General features: G+C 43.8%; 1 protein-coding gene across 2 annotated transcripts in view; it reads left to right on the forward strand.

Moving 5' to 3' along the window:
- Nucleotides 1-13,054, forward strand: part of MOCS1 (molybdenum cofactor synthesis 1) — a 54,430-nt gene that overhangs the window by 11,935 nt on the left and 29,441 nt on the right. The gene's annotated exons all lie outside the window — the stretch shown is intronic.

Genomic DNA, 13,054 nt, shown 5'->3' on the forward strand with positions numbered 1-13,054 from the left:
TTGTCTACAAGCCATCCCTCTTACCTCCTTGAGGGATGGCTCTTTCAAAAGGGCCCCCTGGCTAGATCTTAACAGCCGGGTAGGCTCATATGGAAGGAGGCGGTCCTTCAAGTATCCAGGGCCCAAGCCGTTTAGGGCTTTATATGTCAAAACAAGCACTTTGAATTGGGCCCGGACAGCAACTGGTAACCAGTGTAAATTATACAGAATCGGCTTGATGTGCTCTCTGGCGGCCCCACCACTCACCAGCCGCGCAGCTCGATTCTGGACCAGTTGCAGTCGCCGGACCGTCTTCAAAGGCAGCCCCACGTAGAGCGCATTGCAATAATCAATACGAGATGTTACCAGTGCATGTGTAACTGTCATGAGACTCCGCTCGTCCAGGTAGGGCCGTAGCTGGTATAGTTTCCGCAGCTGGAGGAAGGCGCCCCTGGCCACCGAGTCCACCTGGGCTTCCAGTGTTAGACTGGGGTCCAGGAGCACCCCCAAGCTGCGGACCCTGTCCCTTAGGGGGAGTGTAACCCCATTCAGGACAGGGAAGTGGCCCTCCAACCTGTCCGGCGAAGCACCCACTAACAGCACTTCCGTCTTGTCTGGATTGAGTTTCAATTTATTAACCCTCATCCAGTCCATTATCAGGTCCAGACACGAGTTCAGCACAGAAACCGCCTCACCTGGATTGGTGGAAAACGAGAGGTAGAGCTGAGTGTCGTCAGCATATTGCTGACTCCTCAGCCCAAACCTCCTGATGACCTCTCCCAGCGGTTTCATGTAGATGTTAAACAGCATGGGGGACAGTATCGAGCCCTGAGGAACCCCATGACATAACTGCCATGGGGCAGAGCAACTGTCCCCCAGCACCACCCTCTGGATACGGTCAGCTAGGAAGGAGCGGAACCACCGTAAAACAGTGCCCCCAACTCCTAACCCAGCCAGCCTATCCAGAAGGACACCATGGTCGATGGTGTCGAAAGCCGCTGAGAGGTCCAGGAGTATCAACAGGGTCACACTCCCCCTGTCTCTCTCCCGGCAAAGGTCATCATACAGGGCGACCAAGGCTGTCTCTGTACTAAAACCCGGCCTGAAACCCGATTGAAATGGATCCAGAAAATCCGTTTCATCCAGCAGCGCCTGGAGTTGCCCGGCCACAACCCGCTCCAACACCTTGGCCAAATAAGGGAGGTTCGCCACTGGTCGGTAGTTAATCACCAGCCTTGGATCCAGGTTAGGCTTTTTAAGGAGTGGTCGAATTACCGCCTCTTTCAAGGCGGTAGGGACCACTCCCTCTCTCAGAGAGGCGTTCACGGCCTCCTGGACCCAAGTGCGAACCCCCCTGGCAGATCTTCCAATTAGCCAAGATGGGCAAGGGTCGAGCGGCGTGGTGGTAGAACGGACAGATCCAAGTACCCTGTCCACATCCTCGGGTCTCAACAATTGAAACTCATCCATTAAAGTTTGACCTAAGCATGGCCCACTGGACACATCTTCCGATTTTGCAGTAACAGTGGAGTCCAGCCCACTGCGAATCTGAGCGATTTTTTCCTCAAAATGAATAGCAAACTCATCACAGCGAGCTGATGAGCAGTCCGGGACCTCCACCGGGTTTCCCGGTTGAAGAAGATCCCGGACCACCCGAAACAGCTCTGCTGGACGACATTCTGAGGAAGCAATACGGCTGGAGAAATATTGCCGTTTCGCCAGCCATATTGCCACGAAATAGGCCCGATAATGGGCTCTAAGTCGTGTTCGATCGGATTCCCAGCGGGACTTCCTCCACCTGCGCTCCAGCCGTCTCCCCTCTTGCTTCATCGCCCGCAGTTCAGAAGTATACCAGGGAGCTGTCTGGGCTCGGCGAGCAGGGAGAGGGCGCTTAGGCGCAATCGTGTCAACCGCCCGGGTCATCTCCCTATTCCATAGGGTGACCTGAGCTTCGACAGGAGCGCCAACCATATCAGACGGATACTCCCCCAGAGCATTCAGGAAACCATCCGGATCCATTAGTCTCCGGGGGCGGATCATCTTAATCGATCCCCCACCCTTGCAGAGGGAAGAAGAAGCTAATAGACTAAATTTGACCAGGAAGTGGTCTGACCATGACAATGGGGTCACGACCAGCCCCTCCACATCCAAACCACCACCTTCCAGTCCCGTTGTGAAAACCAGGTCCAAGGTGTGGCCCTTCTCATGTGTCGGGCCGATGACACATTGAGACAGCCCCATGGTTGTCATGGCGGCCATGAAGTCCTGAGCTGCCCCAGTCAAGGCAGCCTCAGCATGGATGTTGAGGTCCCCCAGCACCAGCAGCCTGGGAGTCCTCAACACCAGGTCCGAGACTGCCTCCGTCAGCTCAGGTAGGGAGACTGTTGGTACGCAGCAGGGTGGGCGGTACACCAACAGAATCCCTAATCTGTCTCGTGAGCCCAACACACAATACAGGCCCTCAAGACCTCCTCTCAAAGGGATAGGAAGCCTGGTCAAGGAGATAGAACTCCTATAGACTATAGCAACTCCCCCTCCCCGACCCTCTGAGCGACACTGGTGCTGGACTGAGTACCCAGGAGGACACAGCTGGGAGAGGGGGACACCACCTTCCTCTCCCACCCAGGTCTCAGTAATGCACGCCAGGTCAGCCCCCTCATCCAGAATTACATCATGGATGAGGGCAGTTTTGTTTTGTACTGACCTGGCGTTCATCAGCAGCACTGTGTGGCTCGAGGGTTTGCTGATATTTATTGCATGGCCCACTCCATTGTTAGAGGCCTGGCTGCTTTGATTAGCCAGGCCGGGCAATGGTCAAGGGAGATCTTAACTAGAATGTCTGAGTTTGTGTTACTGTTTCTCATTACATCCAAACTCTGGGAATGTGGTTAGTTGAAAAGGTACTTTGTTAAAACAATTCAGAATCAACCTGAAGTTTTAGATCTAGGCTTGACCTAAAGCCACCAGAAACTTAAGAAGAGCACAGGTTTTTTTTAATTTCAAACATAAAAGGGAAGTATAGTTTATTTAAAAGCTGAAGTGAAGGCTTCCAATCTCCTTTCTGCTGCCAGTGGAGAGGAGAGCATACAAAAGGATGAATGTACCAAGGTTTCATGTCAAACCTAAACTGCATGTGTTACTGATTTTTTTAAAACACCCCCTCCCTTTTCATGACATACTGAGGCTCCTAGGTGTTTCTGAAAAGTGTTTTGATGGATATCTGCAGCATTGCTATTTTGTGGTTTGAGGTTGAAACTAGACTGAAGTGTTGACCTTTCAGCTCTCCAGTTAAAAAGATTTCCTTTGTTAACTGCCTTTGGCAAGCTGATTGCTGTCCTGTTGTCAAAGTGAAGAACCACCAGAGCCCAAGGTGAAAGATTATATCTGTGTGAACTCTCAGAATCTCCAGATAATCCGGTTTAGAAAGCCGGTTCACCAGCCATGAGCATTTCTGGGGACTTACTCCTTCTCGTGGTGCAGTGGTTAAAATTGCTGTACTGCAGCCAAAACTGTGCTCACAACCTTGGGTTCAATCCCAGGTAGCCGGCTCAAGGTTGACTCAGCCTTCTGCCCTTCTGAGCTCAGTAAAATGAGTACCCAGCTTGCTGGGGTGTGTGTGCAATGTGTAGCCTGCATAATTTTTTAAAGATGATCTTAGTGTTTACAACCATGACCCTCAAATTTTGCAAACAGCTGTTAATAGGAGAGAAAAATAGAAAATAATACTTTTTCTTAAGCTTCATTTATTCAGAAGTAGAATAAATTGAAGGCTTCAATGGTGAATCCTTAGAGCAAGATTTTTTTCCCCAAGTATGACTGTTAAATAACATGGTTTTGTTATGGAGGGTAGTTCCTTGCCAGTCGATTCTGCTAGGTGAGCAAAAGAAGTAAAAGCTGACTTCTTACAGAATTGCAGTATTATATTTTAACCTAATAGAACATGTTATGGCTAGAGATGGGCGTATTCATATTCGTATAACGTGTCCACTCACAGTTGCACTGCTGCCGCTGGCTCCACAGAAGCTTCCTATCGCACCGTTCTCCACAATGGATTAGTCACTCTCAGAGGCTTGTCATCCCGCCTCCTGCCAGGAGTGGGTAATCGATTATGGACAACGCAACACAAATACCTCCATCTCTAGTTATGGCTTAATCAAATGCATGAAACTACTGATTAGGTATATGATCATCAATAATTATTCTGGAACATTTATGGTATTAGTTGTACATACCATCTTTGGGTAGAGTAGGCAGCATATAAGTTAAACAAACAAACAAACAAACAAACAAACATATCTATGACTGTTTCTTGTAGGGATGGGCAACCTGTGACCATCCAAATGCTTTTGAGCTCCAGCTCGCATCAACCCCAGCATGGGTTGGTCCATGGTCACAGATGGATTATAATTAAGTAGTAGGATACATATTTTGCATGCAGTAATTTCTGGTTCATTGCCTGGCATCTCTTGTTAAAAGGATCTGGTAGCAGGTGATGGGAGAGCTTGAACCAGTCTGAATTCTAGACTAGCCTGCTAGAGGGTACTACCATGGGAATCGTAATCCAGGAATATTAGGTGGGCCAGAGGTTTTCTGCATCTGGGCTAGAAAGTACCATGGGAAATTGATAAAGAGACAAAGCTGTGCAGCCTGCCCCATCTCTCTCAGAATATTTTTTTAATCAGAGCAATGTTACTTTTGATGTCAGAAATGGATTACTTCCCCTGTGTTCAGTTTGGATTGGCTTGAAAAATCATTTACAGAACACTCAGAAATAGCCGAGTCCCAACCGGTCCCTCATTATTTTCCCTTTAAACCCTGCTTTAAGAGAGTCTTTGACAGCAAGCAGGCATAAAGAGCTGGTTAAGGAATGGGTATTTTCCTTCCAGCAACCTCTTTCCCTTTACAGTGGTGCCTCGCTAGACGATGATAATCCATTCCACTGAAATAGCTGTTTAGCAAAATTATTGTCTAGCGAAAAGCATTTCCCCATTGGAATGCATTGAAACCTGTTTAATGCGTTCCAATGGGGAAGAGTCATTGTCTAGCGAAGATCGGCCATAGGAAAGCCACTTTGTGAACCGCCGATCAGCTGTTTAAATCTCTGTCTTGCAAAGCTTAGGTCCCGAAAACACCTGTTTTGCGAGCGCAGCTATCAAAATCATCGTCTTTTGCGAGCGCAGCTGTCAAAATTGTCGTCTAGCGAAAATCGGTTTGCGAAGCAGGGACCAAACATTGTCCAGCGAAATTCCCCCATAGGAATCACTGTTTTGCAAATCACTATAGCGATCGCAAAAAGTCAATGTCTAGCAAAAAAACTGTCATGCGGGGTAACTGTCTAGCGAGGCACCACTGTACAGTCCATTGAAGGCTTGGCCAGCGTTTTGTTTTCTGTGTGAACTGTACTTAAGTATAGCAATTCATCTCATTTGCCTCTTAGTGATCAAACCAAATATGTGTAGTAATATGGAAGAATCCATAAAATTGTATTATTTGGAGAAATAGGTGTAATAACATTAAAAATAGATCTTCAATCAACTAATCAACTGTTTGGAAGTAATGACCTTTCAGCAGGCCCTTTTCTTGTGACATATCTTAACTTCTTTTGCTGTATCCAGTGGCATCACATGAAGGACCTGGCTAATAAATCAGCAACAGGTCACTTTGCTAGTTCACTTTGACCTTTGGTGTTCTCCATCAATTTTAATATGTAACTGAACAAATATTTCCCATAGTAACATGTACACTATCACGCTAGATTTATTGGCCAACTTAGTAGCAAATAAATGGTAGCCTTTCTCATAGCAAGAACTGGTTGGAACAGTAATATGAGAATTCTTACATTTTAGAGAGCAAACACCTTGATGGAATGAGTATGACACCTGTCGCTTAAGGTGACTAAAGTAGGTATAGATATTCTAAAATAATGATAATGATACTGTAGTCACTGAAAAACTTCTAGTTGTAGATTCATTGTCTTTGGCTTGATCCTCACTACTAAGAGAAGTTGATTGATTACATTAAAATAGCAGGGACTTTGGGCTGAAGTAATTATGTCACATGGAAATTCAATGAGTTAGACTCAGGAAAGAAATTTGTAGTCATATGTTTGAAGGGTTGTCGCAGAGAAGAGAGCAAAGACTTATTGTAGACTGCTTCAGTGGACAGGGGCAGATTTAATGGCATGTTGGAATAGCTGTATCTGAGCTGAACTTGGTAGATGTCTTGATAATAAAGGTGATTGATGATTTAGCAAATTACCTAGAAGGGTGGTAGACTTTCCCTTTCAGGCAATCATCAAGCAGAGATAAGAAAGCCATCTGTGGAAGATACTATAGTTATGGCTTTCCTGCACTAAGTAGGAGATTAAACAAAATTGCATACATGTAAGGGAAAGTTCAGTTTACATTTTAATAACACAGCTAATTTTGCACTTTCCAAATAGATATGCAAACAAGGTAGCCTTTGAACTTTTCAGAAAATTTAACTAAAGAACTGTGCAAACAGCATTATATTAAGGTAAATGGCTTGTCCAAACATGTGCATTAGGGAAACTGTGTGTGTGTGTGTGTGTGTGTGTGTGTGTGTATGAAATATATATACCAGTTTTCAGGTGGAGTTTTGCAAATTTCTGGAGACATTGAATGGGATAAAGTAGGATGGTGAGACTGAGAAGCTGAAACTGACAGATCTATCCGTCCTACTTATAAGTACCTACATTATTTCATTATTACTTTCTGTCATGTCCCTTTTTTTCCTTTAATCTGTATTTCTAATTTATTTTCTGCTTTCCAGGGGAAAGTTGATCTGACAATAGAAATAAGCTTGCCTGTTCTTTCTTGAGCCACATTCCCGTGCAGACCTAAATGGAAGAGACAGGCCTGACTTGAAGGCTGCATCCGTGCTTGAAAAGCTATCACACGTTTCTCCTGTCTTTGGCGAAAGTAACCCATTGTTTTAAGTTGGGGGTTTGCACATATTTGAGCACATAGATTGGCAGTTCATAGTGCTCCACGATGGCAGCTTCCATCAGCCCTCATTCAACCCTCCAACAGCTAGGCTACCACTGATGGTTATTGCAGTTAAGCAACATATGGAGAGTCATAAGTTACTTTCCCTGCTGTTCAACCTTAGTGCTAAATAAGTGCCTCATATTGCAATACTTTTAAATGTGGAGTTGACAATAGCCTCAGTTGTTCACATTCAGATCTTCCTTTAAGAATGCCCGTAGCTATAATTACCATGGTATAGGTATAGCCAATATCAGTGCAAAGTTAGCTAAAAGCAAAAATTCACAAAAGCTTATTTGCAACACATCCTTAAAGTTGTAGGCACAAGATGGGCAGAAGTTAGATAGAGATCTACAAGTAGACTCTGGCATGTTTTGAAATGGATGAACAAGAAATTCTGATTCCAGTTCTTTAAGAGTGGAAATTGCAAGTGACTCCCGCTCAGTCAGCTCTGCTGCTGAAATGAAGAAAGCTGCGTTGAATGAGAGAGCAAACAGGAGCAGATTTTCATGCAGAAAAATGAGTTCACTTTGAATCCTCAAATAAACTCCTTGGCTCAGACTTCTTCAATTCAAAGTGTTCTTGGCTGTGGCCTCTTGGCAAAACAAAACAAAACAAAAGTAGAAGCTGCAAGCTTGAAAGCTGCTTCCTCCTGATGACTAACTGTTCACTTCCAAGTTTCCTTATGTTAAGACCCAACATCGCCAGATAAAAGGCATTGCTTAGAAAAGTTGGTTTTTGAAACAGCAAGATACAGAATCGCCTAGTCAGTGTAACTATTAGTCAACCATTTACCTGAGCTTAGAAACATTACTTTTTGGGCCACAACTCTGGGGTTTCCCCATGTTGATTGGGGGAATTTGGGGAGTTGAAGTCTTAAAGGGGAAATTTTCCAACTTTCGTGAAAGCTTTTCTGTTGTATGACTGGGGAAGGGTCTCTCCCTGAGACTGGAGAGCCATCTCCAGGCTGTAGAGAGACAATGCCGGGCTTCATTAACCAGTATTCATGAACAGTAAGCTTACTTAAACCAGCACACAATCTTGAAGATATTTAAGCTGTAGACTTACCCAACCGTATGTTTATTTCATGTTTTGATTCTAGCACTTGTTCAATTAATTTTAAATGCTGTTTAAAAGAGTGTTGCTGTGTAAATGCTTCGTTTCTCTGGAATTTGTTTGTCTGAAGTAGCCTGTACTAGAGAAAAGGTAAAACTATTGCACAGTAATCCAAAAGGAGTTTATATAAAGATTAATGCAGGATTTTAATTGCTTTTCTAAGCATGTTGCAGTACGTCAGTCAGTGCCATCAAATCAAAATGGCCACATTCATTAACACCCCACGATTCCCTTTTGCTCTTCATGGTCTGACAGCTGATGTGTTTCCTTTTTTGAATACTGATGCCCTTTGGAGAAGAGATGAATCTTCTTACAGTTCAGGGGGAATACATAAAAAGATCTAGCAAATGACTGAGAATATTGCTGAAGTCGGATGTTTCTGGTCAAACATGGTCTAATTCTCTCCTAACATTTTAATTCATTTTTTAATTTTTCTTGTATTTTATGCATGTCCATAATTTTAAATTGTGCAGTGCTCAGATACAAAGAAAGAAAGAATATTAATTTGTTGAAATGTCTTTGCTTTTATCTAGGAATCTGAAATATTTCAAGTATTTCTAAATACAGCACTGTGGAATGTCTAAACAATCAAGTGATTAATCACGCTTGCTGGTATCAGTTGTGAGAACTGGAACCTGTAAGAAAGTTTTGCAGTGTAGCATACTCCAGCATTCCAGAGAAGTAGAAAAACAAGGGAAGACAGCAGTCTCATAATAGCAGAGGACCAAAATATTTAAAGTATTTAATTGTAATAAGGAGAAAATGTATGCAAACCCAGCTTGTAGAGGACTTTCTCACAGTTCAATGCAACATTTTGGGATTTATACTGAGCATGTCTCCATATTATACTCTTAGTAATTTTACATTTTGATAAAGCCTTTTGCTTCTGGACTTGAACAAAGTGTCTACTTTTATATTAATCTGCTATAACTGCACTTCAAATACAATCAAATAAATTTATTGTCATTGTAAGTGTATACAGTGGTGCCTCGCATAACGATTTTAATTGGTTCCAAAAAAAAACGTTATGTGAAACATCGTTATGCGAAACACCATTTTCCATAGGAATGCATTGGAAACCGGTTAATCCGTTCCAATAGGCACGGATTGCCGTCCTTAAGCGAAAAAACCCATAGGAAACATCGTTAAACGATACAATGTTTCATCCATTGGAATGTATTGTAGCTGACTCAATACATTTCAATGGCTTTGCGAAGTCAATTTTTGCAAAATTAAGTGTGTCATAAAAGGGTCAAAAATGGTTTAAAATGCTTGGATTAGCTTCTGCACCCTCTAAAACGGATGCAAAAGTTAATTTGGCTTTGATCTGACTTTTCGTTAATTAATGGTGATTTTTTTTCCCCCAACTTTTGACAGCTGTCAAAATCTGACAGCACCATTATTTCCTATGGGGGAAGAAAAAATTCACAAAAAATTAATGAAGACTCAGCAACTGTTCTAAATTCTTGGGTTTGTTAGAGGACCCCCTAAGTCGTGTGCAAACCTGATTTGGCTTTGATCTGAACTTTCGTTAATTTATGGCGAATTGTTTTCTCCCCCATAGGAAAGCATGGAGCTGTCAGATTTTGACAGGTCCATTGGTTCCTATGGGCCGGAAAAAAAAATTAACCATAAATTAACTAAAAGTCAGATCAAAGCCAAATCAGGTTTGCACATGACTTAGGGGGTCCTCTAACGAATCCAAGCATTTAGAACCGTTTTTGACCCTTCTAAGACACTTTTTTAATTGAAAAAAAAACATCGTTAAGTGAAGCAGGGGACCTAAAATCGCATTCGTTATGCGAAGCATGGTCCCAAACTTCGCTAAGCGAAAATCGCCCATAGGAAACATCGTTATACGGTGCATATTATTTTCTAAAAAAAACACATCGTTATGCGAATTAATCGCTAAACGAGCCAATCGTTAAGCGAGGCACCACTGTACATAGTTTACCCATACAACAAAATTCCAGAGACCAGACCCACATGCACACACATTCTGCTTTGTAAGTCTTTTCACCTTTAATAGAGTTGTCTTATAGTAATTTGGTTCTTTTTTCAGTAAGATATTCCATTTCATTTTCCATCCTCTCTTGTCCCTATCCCACTGGAAATGCATATTCTTACCATTTTAGAGGTGAAGTTTGCCACATGTCAGTTGGACCCTTGCCCTTCCTGGCTCATAAAAGCTGCCATAAAGGGACTGCCCAAATGGGTAGAAGGAGTGATGACTGCCTTGTTGTAGCAGGACAGGATCACTGCATGTTTAAAGGAGTCAGAAGTAAGAACATGGTATTGAATAATTACTGGCCATTCTAATGTTCTGTTCTTGAGCAAGAGGATAGAGTGGGTCATGGCTTCTCAGCTCCAGGGGTTCCTTCATGACACAGACAATCTAGATACTTTTTAATCTGGTGCCAGGGTCTGGTTGTGAGACAGAGACTGCTTTGGTTGCGTTGGTGGGAGGACCTACACCACGAACTGGTCAGGGGGAGTGTGTTCCTTTTGGTTTTGCTGGACCTCTCAGTGGCTTTCAGTGCCATCAACCACTGCATCTTTCTGGGCCATCTCTCTGGGATGGGATTCGGAAACACTGTGTTAGTGTTTCCTCGGACAGAACTCAGAGAAAATAAATTGTAATCCACAGGCGCTCAAACTGAAACAGATCTCTTAGTTTTAAAGCCAATTGAGTTGCTGTCATCCCAGAGGGACATGGTGGTGCTGGAGGTTAAACCGCAGAAGTCTCTGTGCTGCAGATCGAATCCATGTGACAGAGTGAGCTCCCCTTGCTTGTCCCAGCTCCTGCCAACCTAGCAGTTCGAAAGCATGCAAATGTGAATAGAAAAATAGGTACCACCTTGGTGGGAAGGTAGCGGTGTTCTGTGTCTAGTTGCGCTGGCCCCGTGACCACGTAAGCTGTCTTCGGACAAATGCTGGCTCTACGGCTTGGAAATGGGGATGAGCACTGCCCCGTAGAGCCAGACAAGACTGGACTAAATGTCAAGGGGAACCTTTACCTTACCTTAAGAGATGCTGTCAGTATATTTGTATGGATGATTGTTGAAAATGTTTGTCATTTTCACTAAGTGAAATTGTTTAGCTCACATTTCTGTGTAAGGAGATAGACATTCAAGGCTGAGCTAGAGCTCTCTCTGTTTTTTGGACACTGAGTACAGTTTATTAATTTTTCTAACTACTGATGAGAAGACTCAGCGAAACCTGCTCAGCATTTTTCATCTAGTGTGCCAGCTGTGCCCATTCCTGGAGGGGTCCAATCCGGCCTTGGTTACACATGCCTTAGTTACATCCTGGCTGGATTAGTGTAACACATTCTATGCGGGCCAGCCTCTGGTAAGTGTCTGGAAACTTATATTGCTAACTGGGACTGGCCCTGGACATCACATAATGTGTAACTATGGCCCCTGTTTATCCTTTGTTGATGGAAGAGTTTCAGTTTCAGCAACCTGATGATATGGACAGAACCCTTGGAGAGATGAAAGCTATCGCATGTCTGTTGGACCCTTGCCCTTCCTGGCTTCTAAAAGCTACCAGAAAGGGACTGGTTGAATGGGTAAGAGGAGTGGTGAAAGCTTCATTGGAGGAGAGAACTCTGAAGGTGGTGCTGGGGGAATCCTGTTCAACACCCTGGTCACCGGCCTCTAGATGGAACCACTGGAAGAAGTTGTCTGGACTTTGGTGGTTCACTGCCACCAGTATGCAGATGACTCACAAGTCTTTCTCTCCTTTCCATCTAAATCTGAGGATGTTGTTTTGGCTCTAGGTTAATGTTTGGTGTCATTTAATACACTGGGTGAAGGCAAATAAAACTCCCTCTGAAAACACAGGTGAGCAGCTTGGGGGTACATCCTGATTAATCTCTGGGCATGGATGCCCAGGTTTTGGCGACCGTGAGAAATGCCTTTGCGCAGTTTAAATCAGTGTGCCACATGTCTTCGTTACATCCCAGCTGGATTACTGTAACATGCTATACATGAGGTTGCCTCTGGAAAGCATTTTGAAACTTCAGCGGATCCAAAATGCCACAGCCAGATTGCTAACTGGGGTTGGTCACAGCAGCTCCACTGACTGCTGATCCATTCGTAGGAAAAATCCAAAGTACTGGTTTTAACCTGTTCTTGTTTAGTTGCTTAATCGTGTCCAACTCTTTGTGACCATAGACTAGAGCACACCAGGCCCTTCTATCTACCACTGCCTCCCGTAGTTGTGTCAATTTCATGTTGGTTGCTTCTTTATGGTCCAGCTCTCACTTCCATACATCACTACAGGAAAACCATAGCTTTAACTATTCCGACTTTTGTTGGCAAGGTGATGTGTCTGCTTTTTAAGATGCTGTCAAGGTTTGTCATTGCTTTCCTCCCAAGAAGCAGGTGTCTTTTAATTTCGTTGCTGCTGTCACCATCTGCAGTGATCATGGAGCCCAAGAAAGTAAAATCTGTCACTGCCTCCATCTCTTCCCGTTCTATTTGCCAGGAGGTGATGGGACCAGTGGGCATGATCTTAGTTTTTTTGATGTTGAGCTTCAGACCATTTTTTGCACTCTCCTCTATCACCCTCATTACGAGGTTCTTTAATTCCTCCTCACTTTCTGCCATCAGAGTGGTATCATCTGCATATCTGAGGTTGTTGATATTTCTTCCGGCAATCTTAATTCCAGTTTGGGATTCCTTCAGTCCGGGCTTTCGCATGATGTATTCTGCATATAAGTTAAATAAGACGGGGGACAATATACAACCTAGAAAGCCCTAAACGGCTTGTGTCCAAGCTATTTTAAGGACCATATCTCCCTTTCTGAGCCTACCCACATGTTAAGATAATCAGGGTAGGCCTTTGACCACCTACCCACAGAGATCTCATTGTTGCCAGATTCTGGAACTCTCTCCCACAAGAGGCTAGTATTGTATAGAGTGTCCTGATTCTGAAAAGTGCCAGGG

This window comes from Pogona vitticeps, chromosome 1 (genome assembly GCF_051106095.1).
Source record: "Pogona vitticeps strain Pit_001003342236 chromosome 1, PviZW2.1, whole genome shotgun sequence".
NCBI classification, from domain to species: domain Eukaryota; kingdom Metazoa; phylum Chordata; class Lepidosauria; order Squamata; family Agamidae; genus Pogona; species Pogona vitticeps.